Genomic DNA, 21,096 nt, shown 5'->3' on the forward strand with positions numbered 1-21,096 from the left:
TGGGCCACTCTTCAGCAAGAAGAGATGAGGAGAGACTTAGTCAAGTGCAAACTTGATAGTAGCAGCAGCAGCAGTGGGACGAAGCCAAAGGAGGAGGAAGAGAATGTAGCCCTTGCATCTAAGGGGCAGCAGGAGCAACAAAAGAAAAAAAAGATGTTTCAAAGATCAAGTGCTTCCGATGTGGTGAACTTGGTCACTACGCTACACAGTGTCCTCTCAAGAAGAAGGACAAGGACGAGAAGCATGATCCGAAGGTTGCATCCATAAAGATCGAGGAGGAGGAGTTTGCCATGGTTGCCCAAATACCTCCAGGGGAGAGGTGGGGTGATCTAGTACTGAAGTTCGAAAGAACTGCAGATGGGCAGGATCCTTGAGGAATCTGCCTCTCAAATCAATATCTTGCTACCGGAACCCAGATCAGAAGTAGCAGGATGGATCAGTGTCAGTTGGTGCAGAGGAGTCTGGGAGTGATAGTTGCAATGGCTAGGATCGCCAGAAACCGAGGAACGCAGAGCATAGTTAGCAGCAGTACAATTGGAACAGTGCAGAGTTAGCAGAGCATAGTTAGCAGCAGTGCAATTGGCACAGTGCAGAGTCAGCAACAACGCAAAGGCTTCAGAGGGTCAGCGCAGAGGCTGGCAGTAATCAGGACTCTAGCAACAGATGCATCATGTTGAACACTTGTTCAGTAATTTTGGATGCTTTTCCGTTGTTGATGCAGTAGCAGCAACAGTTGGAGAAGGTTGCAGTGCAGATGCAGTGTTGGCAGTGGCAGTGCTAGCAGCAGCACAGATGCAAAAATTATGAGGGTTGCAGTACAGATGCAGTGTTGGCAGTGGCAGGGTCAGCAGCAGTACAGATGTAGCATTTGCACAGTAGTTGGTGGGCAGCGATGTCAGACATCAGCAGTGCAGAGGGAGATGTTATAGAGAAGGGTGATGCTTCAGCAGGTTGCATTACTAGAGCACATTCCTCGCTAAGAGGGAGTGTTGATTTTTGGTAGCATTGGATGTGCTATAAGCCTCAAAATTTGCAGAAAGGCTTGAACACATGTATTGCAAAATACCCAGAAATCGTTTTGGGAAATTCCACCCAAAGGCAGTTTTATTAAAATAATTAATTATTTTTAATTGGTGCCTAAGTCTAAACTTAGGAAATTAAAATAATTAAAGGGTATTAATCAAAATGTGGGTGACACTTCTAGAAGAAGACAAAGATCAAGCCAAAATGATCTGAGCCATTGATTAGAATCTAATATGGCCCGTTGGTTCTCAACTGAAGGATTATAAGAGGCTTAATGGGCATTTGGAAAACACATCAGTGACAGACCAAGAGATCGAATTTCTTAGAGAGGGCAATGCAACAGTTGCTAGAGAATCAATTAAGGAGATTTCTTGCAATGAGGGGCAGGGATAGTTTCGGTTGGAGAGTTTCTTGATTCGGGAATACATCGCAGAGGAGGCAGAGAGAGATCCAGAAGAGGCAGTACAGAGGCTACGCTAGGTAGCGAAGGCTAACGCAAAAGCAGCACAAAGCCAAAGAGGAGATCCTCGCTGGAGAGGTCGAGTTCTGAACTCGAAAGCTGGGGTGTGAGACCAGGAGAGCAGAAGTCGAAGTTCCAGAAGCAAAACGATCAACAGAAGGAGTGACACAATCCCCAGAAGCTATGACGCAAGGCCTACGCAGTGATTGCGTAGAGGCTGCACAGAGGCAGCAGGGGGCTAGCCATTCTGTGGCTAGATCAGTCAGGAGCACTAGTGATAGTGTGAGGTATATCTCACTCATCTCTCTGTCAGTCATATTCTTTGTATTGGATAGCCAGTAAGGCATCCAAAGATTGTATTCAAAAAACTATTGCTTAATAATACAAACCCTCAGTTGTTGCACCGGTTTTCCCGTGTTGGGTTTTTTTGGGGACATTTGTCCAAAAATAACAATGTAATGTGTTGTGTATTTCTTTCTCGCTCACTTGTTTCCGCATATAATTTTAATTGGTAAAGGCTACAGTGTATTAGTTTTGGTATTTGCTATAGGAAGCAGTAAATAATTCGTTCAGTAATTAACAAATAGAAGGAACTTAATCAGCTGTTGCAGTAGAAATTTGGGATTCCAAATTTTCACACAAAACTCTTCCCACAAACTCCCACGTGTGCCCAAAAAATAGCTTCTGCACTGGCCCTGGATGACCAATTCGTGTTGCCTTCAATCAGCAACTTCCTACCCCAAAACTCCTCAATTAGGTTGACCTCTCCCTGAAGTTCATATGCCAAATTTCTCCCGGCAAACACTACCTGGAAGACAGCTAAAATGAGTCAAGTGTTATCCCCTCCTGTGTCCTCCTGGAATACCCACTAGTTGAGTGAGTGATTGTGTGTTTAGCTTTGAATCCCTCCAAACTCTCCAAATTGGTACAATTTGACCTCCCTAGGGTGGCACTCGAAGTCCCCCAAAGAAAGGGTGAGCTCTTCGCTTGGAAAACTCTGTGTTGAACAACAATGTGGCCCAGCTAAGCAGCTCGAGCAATAATAGAAAGTTCAATTGTCCAAAAACCCAAATGTGGTTGAGCTTCTCATATTTATAATTTGTGAGTTCCCTTCTCCCACGTGGGCCCCTCTTACAAGCTCTTCGACCGCCTTTCCTTGGCTATTTGAATTCCTTCCTTGGCAAGTGCATTTTCCCCATGCGTGTGGCCCCCACACTCCACTAGCAAAACATTTCAGCCTCCCTTTATCTCCCAAGTCTTTTTCCAAAAATTTGTGGGTCCCATGGTCACCAAAAATGCCAAAATTATGGAATTAAACTTAAGATAAATTAATTTGGGAAGGGACATATAAATCCTCCCCTCCCAAATGTTGCTTGTCCCTGTTGTCGCACAAAGTGTTTAGGCACTGCGACAACGCTTAGAGTAAGGGTTGTCACTCTAATCCTTACTCACTCTGTTTAGACTCTCTCCTAGACAAGTCAAGGGGGGCAGTCTCTAAGGTGAATGGATGAGAATAGCCTGTGGAACACAAGCTCTAAGACATTTTAAGGATGCACAACTTGATGAATTTAAAGCAAGTCTCGGTCAATTAAAATAGATTGATTAAAATAAGACATAATCACAAGATATAAATGACTACAGACTAGTGCCTTTAACATTTGAATTAACCATAGACTAAATAAAATAAGTTATCGAGAGAAAACTTATAAATGTGGCAAAGCGACAATCATGAACAATTAATTGTAAAATGCCCAAAACTTTAGCATACAAGATAATCTAGCAAAATAATCTTTCTCCAACAGTCAATATGATTTAAAACATTTATCGCACTTTGACCATAGAAAAATCATGAAAATTTAAGATTTTGCACTTAGTCACCAAAGTCACCAAGGAACTTTAAATTAGCATTTCAATTATTCCTTAGGCAACTGCGTTAATACGAGAAATGAAGAAGTAAAACAAATCAAAGGGTTAATAAATTAAAATTTTAATGGGCCATAGGCCACATTAAAATTTTTAATTATGAAAGCGTAAATCCCTTTTAAGTTTATTTTATTCTCAATTTTTAGATTTTGTTTTATTTTTTTAGATTTTTAAATTTTAGAAAAAAATTCATGTTTTTTAATGAATTTTTTTGATGGAAAATATAAAATATAAAATTAAAAAATAAATAAATCATAAGTCAAAAAATAAAAGTGAGAAAATCAAATCAAATAACAAATTAAAAATAAAAGTCAAAACAGAAAATAGAAATTAAAACAAAATGAATCTAACTAACATTTCAAAAGAAAGATGGGCATCATTAGTTATTGATATGTATTATGATTGTTAATCATTACTTAGATGTATGTTAAGCATATATGATCGAAGGATCTGGCGATGGAGCTACAGGAGCGCGCGGGTCTAGGTTAGCTCACTAGGGTTTGCTGACAGCCGCAGGCAGTCGCGGTCTCCGGACACCCGTTTTTTCTCAACCGGCCCAACGGAGTCGTCCTACGCCGTTTCCACAGCCGCTTTACTGTCTGTCTCGCCTGTTACCGTCATGGAAGGCCACATGGAGACGGACCTTGTGGATTATTCCGCGGATCCATTTGAAGACCGCATCATCTTCGATAACCCTAATTTCGCCGCTCCGGTTATAGCCTCACAAACCGCCTCTGCTCACTGCTCTCCGGTTACCTCGCCTGTGGTCGCGCACTCAAGTTCGCTCACTAACCGCTCCATCCCTGAATTCACCCCGGTTTCCCCCCTGGCCTTGAAGCCCCCCCTCTATCGCCCGGTACGGAACAGCTCCTCGCTACACTCTCACCACAGATCCTGTCTTTCGATCAGCCTCCGTTTCTACCCTCGGATCTTCCGACTCCTGCCGTGGACTCCCCGGTTACGGGACCTCAAACCCTTCCCACCTCAGGGATTCGGCCCTCCGGATGTTTTAGCACCCCGGCGGTAAATGTTAAACCCTCGAAGCCCATCCCCCCTGAAGGTGTAGCAAACCCCTTTGTCGACCACCCTTCTGCACCTCGCACAAAGAAGAGGAAATCCAGGTGTATTAAGGCGACGAACAAAGATATCACTATCCCCTTTGGCGATCCATCGGCTATCGGGGAAGCGGTGCCCATGGCCCGAACGGTTTTGGTTGGACATGTGCGGGGACGCGCCTACACAGCAAGTCGACTGACTCAATGGGTTAAGGAAATCTGGGGTGCCCTGCTCAAAGAACTCCCGGAGGTACATGTTCTCCCTCGTGGGTGGTTCTCCCTCCATTTCACAAAGGAGGACTACACGGATTTAGTTTTGGCAAAATATTGGCACATTGAAACTGCACCTGTCCTGTTAAAGAGGTGGAGTCCCCTCTTTGACCCAGAACGTGAACAGATCGGTGCAGGCCCCCTGTGGGTACGATTGCCCGGATTACCATTACAGTATTGGAGCGAGGAAGCACTCATCAAGATAGGAAATGCACTGGGCACGTATCTGGATCATGATCGCACGTATGTTGAATCCAAGAAGCGAACCCTAGCTCGTGTGCTGGTTCACCTGGACACGCGTGAAGGATTAGAGGAGAAGATCACACTGCAATGGGGAAAATACAGCAGGACACAAATTCTCGACTACGAAGGAGTTCCATTCCGCTGCAACCGCTGTCATCAAGTGGGACACCTATTTAAGGATTGTCCGCTGAACAAGAGTCCAGAGGCGTCCCCAAAGATCTCTCCCATTTCAGCTCGAGAGGCATCCCCGATCATCTTTCGCCCATCTCAGGGGGAGGCATCTGTACAGGGCTCGCCAGTGAAGACTGGGACGAAGGGGCCAGGACCGTCATCGCCCCCTATGACTAGGGCTCGGGCCGCTGCAGCTGCCGCACAGGCCTCGGGTACTGTTCTAATCCCTTCCTCCTTATCTCTTGGTAGCTCATCTGCATTTGTTTCATCATCTGCACCTTGCACTATGGCTCATTGCCCGCTATCGTCTCCTCCTCTGTGTGCCTCTACTGCTCCACCATCCGTGCCTCCCTTCCCCTCCTCATCATCTCTGTCATCCTCCTCGCGGACATCCTCCCACCCATATTCTCTTCGCCCTCGTCCTCAGCTACCGGGCTCTCAGGGAGGCCTGGGCATTGTCCCTCTGGGTATGGGACCTCTGACTTCCAGAGGTAGAAAATCTGATCTCTCCAAAGCCATATGGAGGGCCGGTGCGGAGGTCGCATCAGGCCGGCAGTCCACTATTGATGGGGTCCTTAGAGCAGCCACTACCCCCCGGGGCGGTCCTCCATGAAGTGCTTATCATTCAATTGCAGGGGCTTGGCTAGTGCCCCCAAAAAACTAGCCATCCAGAGACTCTTTGAGATTGAGCAACCTGACATCATCCTCCTTCAAGAGACTCTGGGCCCGGCAGAGGACATCTCTCATTGCTTAAACACTCTGGCTCCGAGATGGAAGTTCTTGGCCACGGATGCCTCGGGTCGATCGGGGGGTCTGGCGCTCGGATATAACCCTAGGTCAATCAGAATCGATTCATCCTGGGGTGGACAAGGATTCATGGGTGTGGACATTTTCGCTGCAGATCTTGGACAAGCATTCCGTATTGTGAATGTATATGGACCTTGCCACCTCAGGGAGCCATTCTGGGGGCACCTGCTAAATCTTACCTTATTAGCAGCGGACCATACCATTCTGGGGGGCGACCTAAATTTTTCTCTGGGCTTCCGAGAATCTTGGGGATCCATGGCACAAGTGGATTCCATCACAGATTTCATGAGGAATACCCTAGAACAGACAGATTTTGTTGATATCCCCATGCAGAAGCCTATGCCTACGTGGAGGAACAGAAGGGTGGGAGATGCTGCTTTGGCTCGAAGACTAGACAGATTCCTTCTTAAAGGACCCCTGATTCAGCAACTTCACCACTTCAAACAATGGGTTGGATCTGGGGGTTTATCAGATCACTCCCCCATCTTTCTGGAAATCCTAGGGCCTCATCATAAGCCAAAAGCCCCTTTCAAATTCAACCATATCTGGCTCCAAGATCAAGACTTCATAAAATTGGTCTCTGATTACTGGAAGGCACATCCCATAAACAGAGAAGCTTCATTGTCAAAGGGTTTCTGTAAGAACCTCTCGGAGCTAAAGCATATTGTCATAAATTGGGCCAAGGAGAAGAACAGAAAGGAATCTGCCCAGCTCACATCTGTTGAAGAAGAGTTGAGTACCCTGCTAGATGAGCGAAACCTAGGATTCACCTCGGCAGTGGACAAGACTCGACTGATTGAGCTGGAAAATCAGCGGTCTACTTTGCTTAGACAAAGGGAGGAATCCCTCAGATTACGTAGCAGAGCTATTTGGCTGAAAGCAGGGGACGAAAACTCTAGATTTTTCCACAACTATGCTAAAGGAAGGAAAGTGGCCAACACTATTTGGAATCTTCCCCTACCAGAAGGGGGCCTTGCAGACACTTTCAATAAACTCTCCCAGCTGGGTACTTCACACTTTAGAAGCCTGTATAGAAGCCCTCCTGGTATAAACTTGGCAGAGATCATTGATGTGGCCTCACATTTCCCAAGATTTGTAAACGAGGATGACTCGGCTGAACTCACGGCCCCGGTAACATTGGAGGAGCTGGAAAGCACACTCAAGTGGTTCAAGAGAGACAAGAGCCCCGGCCCTGACGGTTGGTCCATCGAATTTTACCTTGCCTTCTATGACCTGCTGGGACAAGACCTGCTAAGTGTGATAGAGGAAAGCAGATCATCTGGGTGTTTATATCATGCTATAAACTCTACATTCATTGCTCTCATCCCCAAGTCTGACTCCCCATCTTCATTTGATGATTTCCGTCCCATCTCACTCTGCAATGTACTCTACAAGATTATATCTAAGATTATTGCAAACCGGCTTAAACCTATCCTATCAACTCACATTGCTCCCCAGCAATTTGCTTTCCTTGAGGATAGGCAGATTCATGAAGCAATTGGGTCCGCCCAGGAAGCCCTGCACTCCATCTGGTCTAAACATCTCAAGTGCACTCTCTTGAAAATCGATCTATCTAAAGCTTTCGACCGGGTCAGCTGGCTTTACATTAAGATGCTCCTTATTCACCTGGGCTTCCCTCTCCCTTTCATAAACTGGATCATGGCCTGTATCACCACTCCTACGTTCAGCATCCTGATCAATGGATCAGCCTCCCATTTCTTTCACTCTGAAAGGGGGCTTCGGCAGGGTTGTCCCCTATCACCTCTTCTATTTCTTTTGGTCATGGAAGGACTGAGCCGCTTAATCATCTCTGCTACAAGGGAAGGGACTTTAAAGGGCCTCAAGATCACGGAAGAATGCTACCTCACACACCTGTTGTTCGTGGACGATGTACTCATACTATTGGATGGTAGCATTAGAGACTCACTGACTTTTTCTCGCATACTACAGCTCTTCTCACAGGCCACGGGTATGCAGGTAAACAGAGAGAAATCTACCATATCACTGGCCCGTACCACAGTCAATGAATCTCAATTCGCTCTGCAGGCTTTCCCTTACATCATACATCCATTGGACAGGGGTCTAAAGTATCTAGGTTTCTGGTTAAAACCCACTTGCCAGAAGATTGCAGATTGGACTTGGCTGGTATCTAAATTGGAAAAAAGGCTCTCCTGTTGGAGCCACAGATACCTCTCCAGGGCAGGCCGATTAATCCTCATCAAATCAGTGCTGGAAGCAACCCCGGTTTTTTGGATGGCTCTAGCATGGATACCTAGACACACTCTGGCACGCCTCCAGCAAATCTGCAACAGATATCTCTGGGCAGGAAGCCAAGACAAACGCATTTTTGCGTGGATAGGCTGGCAGAAGATCGCCCTCCCAAAGAAGTGGGGAGGATGGGGTCTAAAAGACCTTCCACTGTTCGCACAAGCATTGGCAGCAAAAATGAGCTGGGCATTGATAAATAGCCAGAACTTATGGACCCGCCTCTCTTACCACAAATATATATGGCCCCTTGGCACACTGGATTGGATCAGACTCCCTAATTGGAACAGAACAGGTGTATCTTCAATTTGGAAAGCACTACTACACTCAATGCCTATGATCAGAGACAACTTGGCCTGGAAAATTAGAGACGGGACCCTGGCTAGGATTGGCATCGACCCATGGGCTGGCAGTGGAGGTAGGCACACTCTGCCACAAGACTTGGTTGAACACTTACTTGCTCGCAATATCAAAGTGATTGCCCAGATTGCAGACAGGGAAACCTCTGATATTTTTCATCAGGCCTGGAGGACAGCACAACAACTAAACCTCCCTCCTAGATGGCATCAGGCATGGCAGACTTACAGGGAGGCCCTGATTGAATCACACATCAGAATCATTGAGGGGCCGGATGAACTAATTTGGAGCCAGTCTGAGAGCGGTTTTTACACTCCAAAGGCTGGTTACACCCTACTTATTAGTCACAAAAAGCCAGAGGTTATATCGAACTGGTGGCACAGCATCTGGAAGCTCACCGCATCCCCGCGATCCAAGCTCTTCTTCTGGTGTGTTCTAAGGAACAAGGTGCCCACCGGAGAAAATCTATCGCACAGAGCTTACCACGGACCTACCTGGTGTGCGATATGCAAAGAAGCATCCGAAACCACAGAACATCTTTTCTTGCGATGCAGGTTGATACAAGAACTGTGGTCAGCTATCAAAAACACCATTTCTTACTCTGGCAACTGGACGGGCACTAATCTATCTGAGGCTTGGACAGACTGGGCATCGCGACACAAGGGAACTAAGACTGTTAACCTTCCTATTCTTGTAAATTGGCACATTTGGAAAGCACGAAACCGAATCATCTTCAATGACCAACCTGTTTTCTGGCAATTGGTGGAGGCCGGCATTATCGCTGCTTATAGTGAACTACCAGAACCCCCGCCCCCGCAAGTGCGTCACCCTCACCCACCTCCCCGAATAGATCAAAACACCCCGTGGGCATATTTTGATGGGGCCGCAAACCAGCAGAGTTGTGGGGGCGGATTCATCATATACAAATCCGAACAACATTATTACAGAATAAAAGCAGGCCTGGGAATGGGAACAAACAATTTTGCAGAGCTCATTACCCTCCGTCATTTACTTCATTTTGCTTTGAGTCATCATATCTCTTGCATAAACATCTTCGGGGATTCAAAAATCATCATAAATTGGTTCAACAACATATCTATTTGTCACATTCACACACTCAGCATTATATTGAATGAAGTTCTTGAACTCAAAGCAGCTTTTAACAACATCACATGTTCACACATCTACAGGGAACATAACGAGAGTGCTGACAAACTATCCAAGGAGGCCTCGATGATGGACAGAGGAGTATGGGAGATCACAGAGGTTCAAGGCCAACAGGAGTACAAATACTACCATCGTCCATACATTGATCCGAGATATCAGCATGCACCTGAGCAATAAATCATCTGATGAATTTTTGTACATATCAGAAACAGTTTTTTGTTAATATTTAAACATGTTTTGAACAGCTAGGCAAGCCGGAAGGCATTTTTGTAAACAGGTATTTTATAGAATATTGGAAGATGACCCTGCGAGGTACATCTGATCTGATATATATGAACAGAATCCTTTTTGTAACTAACAGGCACACTGTGTATAGTGACCTCAGGCATATGCGCATAGCATCTTCAATATGTAATTTTCTATATAATGAAAGTTACGGATTTTTCCAGTGGAAAAAAAAAACATTTCAAAAGAAATCGGATTATATATATAAAAAGGAAAACTAACCTAAACCTTAACCATGAACACTAAAAAATATAAACAAAAGAAACCTCAACAAAAAAAAGGTCGAACGTTATGTTGTGTTTGCAGGTTGGAATGGCGTTGGCTAAGGAGCTTGCGTATAGGGCAGCCAAATTGTTAATTTATGATAATGTTCTATGCTTAGAGCAATTTACTTCTCTTTCTTATTATTATTCACAGATTAGCAATCACATGTGCATAAGTAAAGTGCAGATAGAACATTAAACGATCAACAGAAAACAAGCCAAGACAAGAGACACAAGATGTGGTGGCTAGCCAGGGACAAACCCCAATATGGGGAAACCCTTTGATCAAATCTTCTTTTATCTTCAATAATTCAGTAGAGAGAAATAGTACAAAAATCTAATTTGTATCAGTAGTAGCAAACCCTAGATCAGCAGCATCAGCATTAGCGGCTTCATCATCAAAACTAGGGCAGTCGATATCTCGCAAACCGACCGTCAGATCGGCTTGATTCCACCACCAAAAAATGTGGCCTTCAGAGGAGGTCCAAATGGACCTACAGCGCAGTTCTGAGGAGGGGATCTTCAGGTCAACGCTGGTCAAACTTTGGTTCTGCAGTTGCAACACTAAATTCTACGTCCTTCCTTCCACCTGGACCTACAGCGCAGTTCTAAGGAGGGGATCTTCAGGTCAACGCTGGTCAAACTTTGGTTCTGCAGTTGCAGCACTAAATTATGCATCCTTCCTTCCACCTATGTGAGAGAGAGTCACCTACTGCGCAGGAGAGAAGAGACTCTTTACTGCACTGGAGAGAGAGAGAGATGTGATGAGTTGAGTGAGTCCAAATGAGGAAAAGTCCTCCTGTATTTATACACATCTGATGACATTTGAATAGATGCGACTATTGGGCTTCTGAGCCTACATGAGTTGTTGGTAGGCTTGATAATAATTCCATAATCAAAATAAATTCATATCTCCATAAATACTTATCAGAATCGGATGATATTTAGATAAATCCTACACCTCTCAATGAAAAGAATCTAATAAAAATATTATCAGCCATGAATAAGAAGACCCGCATGGAGTTTGACCCTAGTTGCCAATTTTAACACAAATGAGGCAGCTCCGAATAGAGGGTTACGACAGCAATGAGGAATGCAGGGCTGAGGGGAAATGGCAACAGGAGAGGAAGCGGAATTGTTTGCAGGGGTATCGCAGCAACGACGGAAGGGACAGCGTGGAAAGAGCTCGAGGAAGGAGATCTAAAGACTGCGGAACAGCGAAAATTAAGTTGCGATGGTGGAAAGAGCTTCAAGCTCGAAACTTGAGAAGAGAGAAGTGGGGCTGGCATATTTGAGTGGAAGGGAGAGGTGACAGGAAATCACAGGGTTTGCAACTGCGGGTTAATGAAGGAAGACAGTGGGCAGCGTATGGAGAAGAGGATAGGAGGATGCAACCAAGAGAAAACGCATTAAGGATTTAGTATAATGGAGGACAGTGAGGACAAGGAACAAGAAATCTAAAATTTCCAGAAAACCCCGAGATGTAGACAGTAAAAACAAATTCAAAATTTTCTGTCAAAAAACCCCAAGCAACAGAGAACTGTAGCCCAAACTCAAGATAAACCCAGAAAAACGAATTTCACACCAATGTTTTTTAATGCTTCAGATTTATCACTGAAACCCCTGTAAAATTATTTCCATCTTTAAAAAATAAATAAAACCCTTGGACTGCAAAAATAATGCTCCTGCAAAAAATGATTTTGAGGCCAAATATTACCCTCCAGGGCCTAGATTTGGCTTCGAATCAAACTTCACCTTCAGATATGCAACTTGCACCTGAAAACAAAGACACCTAGAACATAGATATACAAAAAATAAATAAAATCCAAGAAACCCATGTCAGAAAACCCAAAAAAAAATTACAGATCTATCAAATCTGAGGAGTGTGAGTCCAACTCTGCTCCCAGATCTGATAATCTAAGGCTCTCAACAGCCAGATTTATCAATTTTGTACATAAAAATTAAATTTTAAAGGCGTTTAGCTTGAAACCCTTCATGCATCACCAATAAAAATCGTATGATAAGCCCAGGATTAAATTTAGCTGGGTTCTTCAGAAAACAAGGATTGGGAGTTGGCTGGTCCAACTGAAAACTCAATTCAGCCATCAAAATAGAGCGAGAAAACAATAATAAAATTCCAATAAATAGAGATACCTGCTATTACATTCAAAATTGAAATTATCATTTAAACCCTAGTGACTGAGTAAGATACCTGTACTCAAATCACTCTTTCAAAAGCTATCATCAATGGCTAAAAAAAAAATTACGCATGAAAATGACACATCTTACAGTGTTTCTATGAAGAGTAACACCAGCGAAAATTAACCCCAAAGTCTTTCTTTATTATTCGGAAAAAGATTACACGCGCTTTTCGTTTATAGCACACAACTCAAAGATCGAATGGATCAATTGACAAATGACTTCCTATTTAAAGATAAATCCTCCAACCGCTAGTTCGAGTGATCCTCGTCAAAACAATCTTGACCATTGATGAGAATTAAAATTTCTTTTAATCTTATCCGTCAAAATATTAAATTATTGAGGAAATTTGAATTTTTCAATTAAATGCATTTTAATTAACTCAAAAAATAAAAATAAAAAATAAAAAAATTGAATTAATTTCCTCAAAATTTTGACTTTCACTTAACCCCCAGGGACCAAAGGCTTAAAATTTAGCAAAATAATTAATTTACCTTAGTCCCGGGACTTTTTAAAATTTGATTTTTAAGGACCCACGAATTTTTCCTTTGGAGAATTTAAATTTACCTAGGACCTAGAATTAATTAAATTTATGGCTTAGGATTTAATTAATTTTTGGCCAAAAAAATTAATTAATTAACCTATGAGGGGATAAATTATTTTTCCAACTCTCAAAACACTCAACATCATAATTTTCATATTTTTTACATCATAAGGGGGAAAACCCATCTGTAATAGACCTTCACAGACTACCCATTTCTGCGACACAAATATAATCTAGCAGAGCAAGCAATTTGTAATCAAATACCCTAACCAAATAGTTTGGATTATTCCCAAATCACTTTTACATAGACTCGATCTATAACACTAGGACTCCCCTAAGATCCCAGTGACAAAATACATTCTGGCTTTGGGGTGAGACTAAAAGAAAACTCTGCCGACCATCCGAGAATGGATCAGCGAGACAAAAAACCTCCCAAAATGTAGATCGTCACCAGAAAAGTAGGTTTACCTAGGCCATTACATACATGACATGGTTCTGCTGAGATTATTTACATCATATATATGCAGAATGGGTTTACATTATAACATGATGATCAGGCTGATGATGATAGTTGAACAGCAAGGACACATCGATCGGGCGCTATCCCTTTTGTGAAAAAGGGGGTGTACTCCCATGGGTCGTTGACACGTAGTGGTCAACAATCCCGAAGCAACTTCAGCATTGGATGCTCAAGTATGTGCTCACCTTCCCAATTGGCATCCTCATCCGACAAGCTCCTCCAGCATACTATGTACTCCCTAATAGTTTTTCTCCTCAACTTCCTCTCCCTAGTCTCCAAAATGGTTTCCGGCTCTAGAACCAGATGCCCCTCATCATCAAGTGGAGGCAACTTCATAGTTGTTGTCACCTGCTGCCCCAACACCTTTTTGAGGCATGAGACATGAAAGACGTTGTGAATCTTGCTCCCTGGCGGAAGCTCCAACTCATAGGCCACCTCCCCAACTCTCCTAGTCACCCTGTATGGCCCATAAAAATGTGGTTGTAACTTCTCGTCCCCCTTCTGCTTCAATGTAGACTAGCGATATCGTTGTAGCTACAGGAAGACCAAGTCCCCCTCCTCAAACTTCCTCTCAATCCTGTGTTTATTTGCATACATCTTCTATTGATTCTAGGTTGTCAATAAGTTATCCTTGAGAGCCTTGAGGATATCTTGGCTCTCTTGGATCCAATCTTTGGCCTTTGGGGCCCGGTTGTCTCCAAAAACAATGTCAGCAAAAGACAAAGCATCATAACCATACAAGGCACGGAAAGGTGACATACCAATGGACATGTGATGGGTGGTGTTGTAGCAATACTCGCCCAAATGTAACCACCGAATCCATGCTCTTTGTTGCCCGGTCACATAGTTCCGAAGATAACCCTCCAACCATTTGTTGACCCTCTCAGTTTGATTGTTGGTCTGCAGGTGATAACTAGTGTTAGGGGTAAGTTCATTACCCACTAATCTGAAAAGCTCCTGCCAGAATGCCCCTATGAACCAACTATCTCTGTTACTAACTATGGTCTTAGAAAGTCCATGCAAGAGAAAGACCTCCCTAAAGAACAACTCGGACACCTGTGATGTTGAGTACTGTGTGAGAATGGCGAAGAAGTGAGCATTTTTGGTCAACCGATCCACCACCACATAAATACAACCTTTGCCCTACACTGTAGGGATCCCAGTGATAAAATCCATGGAGATACTCTCCCATTTCCCCTCGGGGATGGGAAGTGGCTACAACAACCCAACTGGATGGGTCAACTCCCCCTTATTCCTTTGGCAAGCCTCACACTCCTGCAAATATCTCAATACATCCCCCTTGAGGCATTTCCATGTGAACCGCTCTCTAACCATCATATATGTCTTGTGGAACCCCTGGTGCCCTGATAGTGGAGAGTCATGAGCTGCGTGGAGAATCCTCTCCCTCAACTGTGAACCCGACACCAAAAATATGTGCCCTTTGTAGTATATGACGTCAGCCATCACCCTGTAACGCTCATCAGTGTGAATACCCTCTAGAATCTCACATGCCCGCCAATCCTTGGAGTACTCCACCAACAACTGCGCCTTCCAATCATGGCAAATGCTCATGAGTGAAAGCATCGTGAGCCTTTTGGATAATGCATCTGCTACCACATTGTGTTTTCCCTTGACATACTCAATATCAAAGTCATAGACCTGCACCTTGCTGACCCACCTCTACTGCCTATCACTGAGGCCCTGCTGCCCCATAAAATGGCAAAGACTATTGTGATCAGTCTTCACCCGAAATCTGTTGCCCACCAGATACTGTCAGAATTTGGCCAACGCATGCATGATGACCAACATCTCCTTGTCATAAATAGAATACGTCTCTGCGGAAGGAGCTTCCAGCTCTCAAAAGCGATGGGGTGTCGCTCTTGAGATAAAATTGCACCAACCCCCTCACTTGATGCATCGCACTCCAAGGTGAACGGCTGAGTAAAATCCAGGAGTGTGCCAAAACTGGGCAACTACTCATCGCCTCCTTGAGGCAATCAAATGTCGACTGCGCTCTATCTGTCCATGCAAAAGCCCCCTTCTTCGTCAGACCTGTGAAGGTAGTTGCTTGTTGTGAGAAGCCCTTCATGAACTTCCTATAATAAGTGCATATGCCTATAAATCCCCTTAACTCGGTCATATTCCGGGGCTCTGGCCAATCCTGGATGGCCCTAATCTTCTCCTCATGCACCCTCACTCCATCTGCACCAATGATGTGCCCCAAGTAGAGCATCTTTGTCAGCCCAAACTCACACTTGGACAACTTGGCATAAAACTATTGCTCCTCTAAGATGCACAACACCATCTCCAGGTGCTGCAAATGCTCCTCCCACGTCCGGTTATAAATCAAAATATCCTCAAAGAACACCAATACAAACTTTCACAACTGCCCACAGAATACATGATTCATGCACAACTGAAAAGTGGCAGGTGTGTTGGTCAGCCCAAAGGGCATGACCAAAAACTCAAAATGCCCATAGTGGCACCTGAAAGTCGTCTTGGAGATGTCCTGATCTGGTGGTACCCCGAGCACAAATCTATCTTGGAGAAGTACTTGGCTCCTCTAAGCTCATCCATCAACTCATCAATGTGTACAATGAGGTAGCAGTTCTTCAAAGTCTTCTTGTTGAGCGCCCTATGATCAATGCACATGCGCAAAGTCCCATCCTTCTTCTTCACTAGAACAACTGATGAAGCGAAGGGACTAGAGCTCGGCCTAATGTGCCCCAACGCCAACAACTCCTTAATGGCACGCTCAATCTCATCCTTGTAGACCTTGGGATGCCTATGAGGAGTGGCGATAATTGTCTACACCCCATGCTCCAACTCAATCGTGTGCTTAAATCCTCTATCAAGTGGCTGCCTTGGTGGTATGTCCCCAAACACTCACGGGTACCTGTCTAAAATGGCATATTTGTCTTGGTGTGGTGGCTTGGGCTATCCCCCAACCTCCAAAATCCTCAACTCCACTGCCCATGCTATGTCCCCATGCCTCAAGTCAGCCTCCATCCTGTGCGCTGAAACTGTCTATGGACGAAATGAATGGATGCCTCAAAGAACCACTAGCTTGCCATCTGGCCCGATAAACTCCATCTCCAGTATCCTCTAATCCGTAGTGACCCGGGCAAGGGAGTAGAGCCACTGGACACCCATCACCACGTTGGTGTCTAACACATCCACAACAAAGAAATGATCTATCACTGAGTAGTTCCCCATGGTCACTGTCAAAGCGGGAACATATCGGGTGCACTGCATAGTCCTGTCCCCCAACACCAGAACTGAGAACCCCTCAAACTCCTCTGTAGTGATACCCCGCCTCTGAACCATCTGGGCATCAATGAAATTGTGGGTGGCCTCACTATTTACCAAAACTGAGACACGTTGTCCCTGCATTGTACCTCAGATCTTCAAGGTCAAAAATTTGGCAATTCCACGCAAAGAAGCGAGGACTCCCCCAGATGATGCGAAAGGTGCTCCCCTGGGTGGTGGTGGTGGTGGTGGCAGTCCCCACTCTGCCTGACCCTCGCTATCTCCCTCGCCAATCTCCAACTCCACATCATCCTCCTGGTCACTATTCGAGAAGACCTCGATGTAGTGGGCCTTGCCCGTTGTGCACCAGTGGCCTGGTACCCATGGCTCCCGACAAGTAAAATATAGTTTCCTCCTTCGGAGATCTCTCCTGGTCTCCTCATCTAACTGCCCACGCCCTGGACTACTCATTGTGGTGGGGGCCTAGTGTCATTCCCCTTCTGTGGGTAGGGAGTCCGTGATGGAATGGGTGCTCTAGTCTTGGGGATTGCCCCCTGTAAATCCCTGGCACAAGTCACAGCCTCTTGCAAGGTAGTGGGTCTGCGAGACTTCACCATTCCACGCAACAGCTCAAGTAACACCTCTATAAATGTGTACACTCTCCTAGCATCGAACAAGTCTGGCACCATGACTAAAACCCTCAAAAATTCCGATATGTAATGCTCTAGGTGACCAGTTTGCCTGAGTTGGGTCAACTCCCTGAAGTGAGCCTCTGGGTCCCTCCTATGACAATGCTCCACCACTCTCCGTGTGAAGTCCTCATAGGAGGTCACGCTAGCATGCCCTAGTGTGGACAAGCCATGAAACCACCAATCATGTGCCTCCCCCTCCAGGTACAAGGTAGCCATTTTGATGACTTCCACCTCTGTCATTCGATTAAGCTGGAAATAGGTATCCAACTTCTCCACCCAATCTCGAGTTGTGCACTTGGTGGAGCCATCGTATGTGGGGAAATACATCCTCCCAATAGTACATTGCAGCTCTAAACTCTGTGTGCTCGGTCCCTCATTGTACCTGCCCTTCTTATTCTATTTGAGCTGGCAATAATCTCTAAAGGACAAGGCTGCCTTGAAATCTTCACCCATGGATTACCACTCCCTAAAATAATCTCCCATGGGCATCTAGTCATCCGACCCACCTTGCTCACTAGGTGTTGATGGTAGAAAAGTAGGTAGCGAGGTCCTGTTTGGCCCACTGAAAGCTGGTGGGTTAGTGGTTGGTGAAGGGTGGTTGTATTGTCGTGAGGCCCCTGAAGTCTATCCAAATAGAACTCACGATGGATGCTCTTGTCCCTATTTTGCTGCTTGATCTCCTCCACCATCTCCTTATGCCCCTTAGCCAAATCATTCAGGGCCTTAAAAAGGTTATCAAATGTTGCTTCCTCCTTACTCTTTGGCTCCCCCATATTTGATACTACTATTGCCTTCCCACGTGTCCCAGTATCAGGTGTAACCTCCAACTCCCTCTCCCTGCTCTGGTACCTCTATCTTCGGTATGTCACGTTCTGCCTAACCTTCTTGTTCACAGGAAAGTTCCCCCACAGCTGAGCCAATATCGAAGCTTTGATACCACTGTAATGTTCCTAATTAGGAAAAATAGTGATATGCAAAGGAAAACAATACATGCAACACAAAATTTCAGACATTCAGTGAACACCCATGAAAACTCCAAAAATGTCAACCATTTGAGCATTTTATTAAATAATTGGGGCAAGAGTACAATGGTGTGGACGGAGTTCACCTGGGCTTGCCTTAATGGCAAGCTTGACAAGACCCAAGTGATAAAATAGAAAGCCCAAATGAAAGAACGAGTTGCTCCAATGATGCCCTGCACTGCCCCATAAAACTACATTGTCTGCTGGAAAGATATTGCTAGAAACCCCACCTCCAATGCTTAGAAAATTCTATAAAATTAGCCCCAAGCTCCTCACAAATAACCCACCAAAACCCAGAAAGGGTTTGGTCTGGTTCTGACCCCCGAAATTCGGCCCCAATTACCACGTCCTCCTCCAACAGCTGGGAAATATGGCCTGCCTACAAACTCCCTGAAAAAGCCCTCCAATCACTCCCAAAATGTTGAGTCTCACTACCCCAAAGTTCTCCTTATTTCTCCCAACAAAACCCAGCTCCAAAACTCTTCCCACAAACTCCCACGTGTGCCCAAAAAATAGCTTCTGTGTTGGCCCTAGATGCACCAATTCGTGTTGCCTTCAATCAGCAACCTCCTGCCCCAAAACTCCTCAATTAGGCTGATCTCTCCCTGAAGCTCCTATGCCAAATTTCTCCCGGCAAACACTACCCAGAAGACAGCTGAAATGAGTCAAGTGTTATCCCCTCTTGCGTCCTCCTAGAATATGCACTAGTTGAGTGAGTGTCTGTGTTTACCTTTGAATCCCTCCAAACTCCTCTCCAAATTGGTATGATCTGACCTCCCTAGGGTGGTACTCAAAGTCCCCGGAAGATAGGGTGAGCTCTCCGCTTGGAAAACTCGGTGTTGAATAGCAATGTGACCCAGCTAAGTAGCTCGAGCAACAATAGAAAGTTCGATTAGCAAAAGACCCCAAATGTGGTTGAGCTTCTCCTATTTATAATTTGTGAGTTCTCTTCTCCCACGTGGGCCCCTCCAACAAGCTCTTCAACCCCCTTTCCTTGGCTATTCGAATTCCTTCCTTAGCAAGTGCGTTTTCCCCATGCGTATGGCCCCCACGCTCCACTAGCAAAACATTTCAGGCTCCCTTTTTCTCCTAATTCTTTTTCCAAAAATTTGTGGGTCCCATGGTCACCAAAAATGCCAAAATTGTGGAATTAAACTTAAGATAAATTTAATTTAGGAAGGGACATTACACTTTTCCACCCCTCTTTATTTGCCTATTTCCCTTTCTTGATTTTTCTTTCTATTACTGCTCGGGGCTCCAAGAAATGAGAGCATGTTGTGAATGATGTAAAGCAATTATTACCTCCTTGAGGTGGGGCAAGTCTTCGCCCACCAAAGGTTGGGACATGCTTGGGTTCCTTTAATGATGGTAGGGGTACTCATGGGCCATAAAAACCAAGGTGATAGCCATAATGATAAGGGACAGAGCTCATGTTTGGCTTTTTCCCATGTTTGATTATTAAATATCCCAGTCACCCTTTGCATTTTGTGATTTTCTTTTTTTTTTTGTTTCTTGCCTGTGGCCATGATATGCTTTTAACTTTCTTTTAGTTGCATCAACCTCGAGGGCATCGTTACCAGGCCCGACCCAGATATGTGGACAAGGGTTGGGGGATTGCCAGTGCCATATGGAATCGGTGGTCATGTGGATCCAGAGAAATAAAAACATGAAATAAGACTCGTAATGTTGGAAAGGGAATGAAAAATGGGAAATGGGAAAACGGGACCATGCTACCAAAATCGGGATTTCCCAAGTAGTGCACTTCCTAAAGCCATAGGTCAATAGGGGAGATCCCACGGAACTAGGATTGAGGATTAACCCCCCGTTTAAGGTGAGGGAACAAAACCATTGTCAAAGCCCTTCCTTCTTCCAAGCCACCTGATAATCCATGACCAAAATACCCAAATGAAAAACAAGCATAAGCACTTGATTGCACAACCTTTTGGGTCGGATTGCCCACCTTCTAACGTATCCTCTCGACAAATGGGCGAGGAAACATACAACTAATGCAGGGAGTGGAGATAAAGTAGCACATCACATCGGCTACAAGGTGGCTATGAAGGGCTACTAGCTGCCAGCTGGAAGAAGATTAATGGAGAAACGCTCTCCTAGGGGTACCCACATTTGGTGGGTAACATGTCCCACATCCCTAGCATCTCTAAGTGTTTGCACAACCCACCTAGGCTCCCTGCCTGATGCAGAAGGCTTGTCCTATGGAACAGGATATGCCTACTCTTCCTCATCCTCCTGAATAGCCTGTGTATTAGTACCCATACCATATACCTATGGATTTGGATCATGTCTCCCCTCCTCCTTTTGTCACTGCGAGTCTTGACCTCTTGCATGTGTTGGAACACCACCTTATGTGGATTTTCTTAAAGCCCTCTCTTCCTCAAACTGCACATCCCTGCGCACCATTATCTTCCTAAGCGCTAGTATGTATACATGGTAAGCTTTGGAAGTCTCGCTATAACCAACAAAAATCCCCTTCTCTGCAATTGATTCCAATTTTGTTCTTTTCTCAAAAGGAACGTGACAGTACACTAGACACCCAAATATCCTGAACTACCCCACATCCGGT

General features: G+C 44.9%; 1 protein-coding gene across 3 annotated transcripts in view; it reads right to left on the bottom strand.

The window, feature by feature from the left end:
* LOC149262325 (ultraviolet-B receptor UVR8-like) overlaps positions 1–21,096 on the bottom strand; it is a 128,592-nt gene that overhangs the window by 25,060 nt on the left and 82,436 nt on the right. The window lies entirely within an intron of this gene.

The sequence above is a fragment of the Pinus tabuliformis genome, chromosome 6, assembly GCF_031772625.1.
Source record: "Pinus tabuliformis cultivar Carrire ecotype Pingquan chromosome 6, CPIR1, whole genome shotgun sequence".
In the NCBI taxonomy this organism is placed as follows: Eukaryota; Viridiplantae; Streptophyta; class Pinopsida; order Pinales; family Pinaceae; genus Pinus; species Pinus tabuliformis.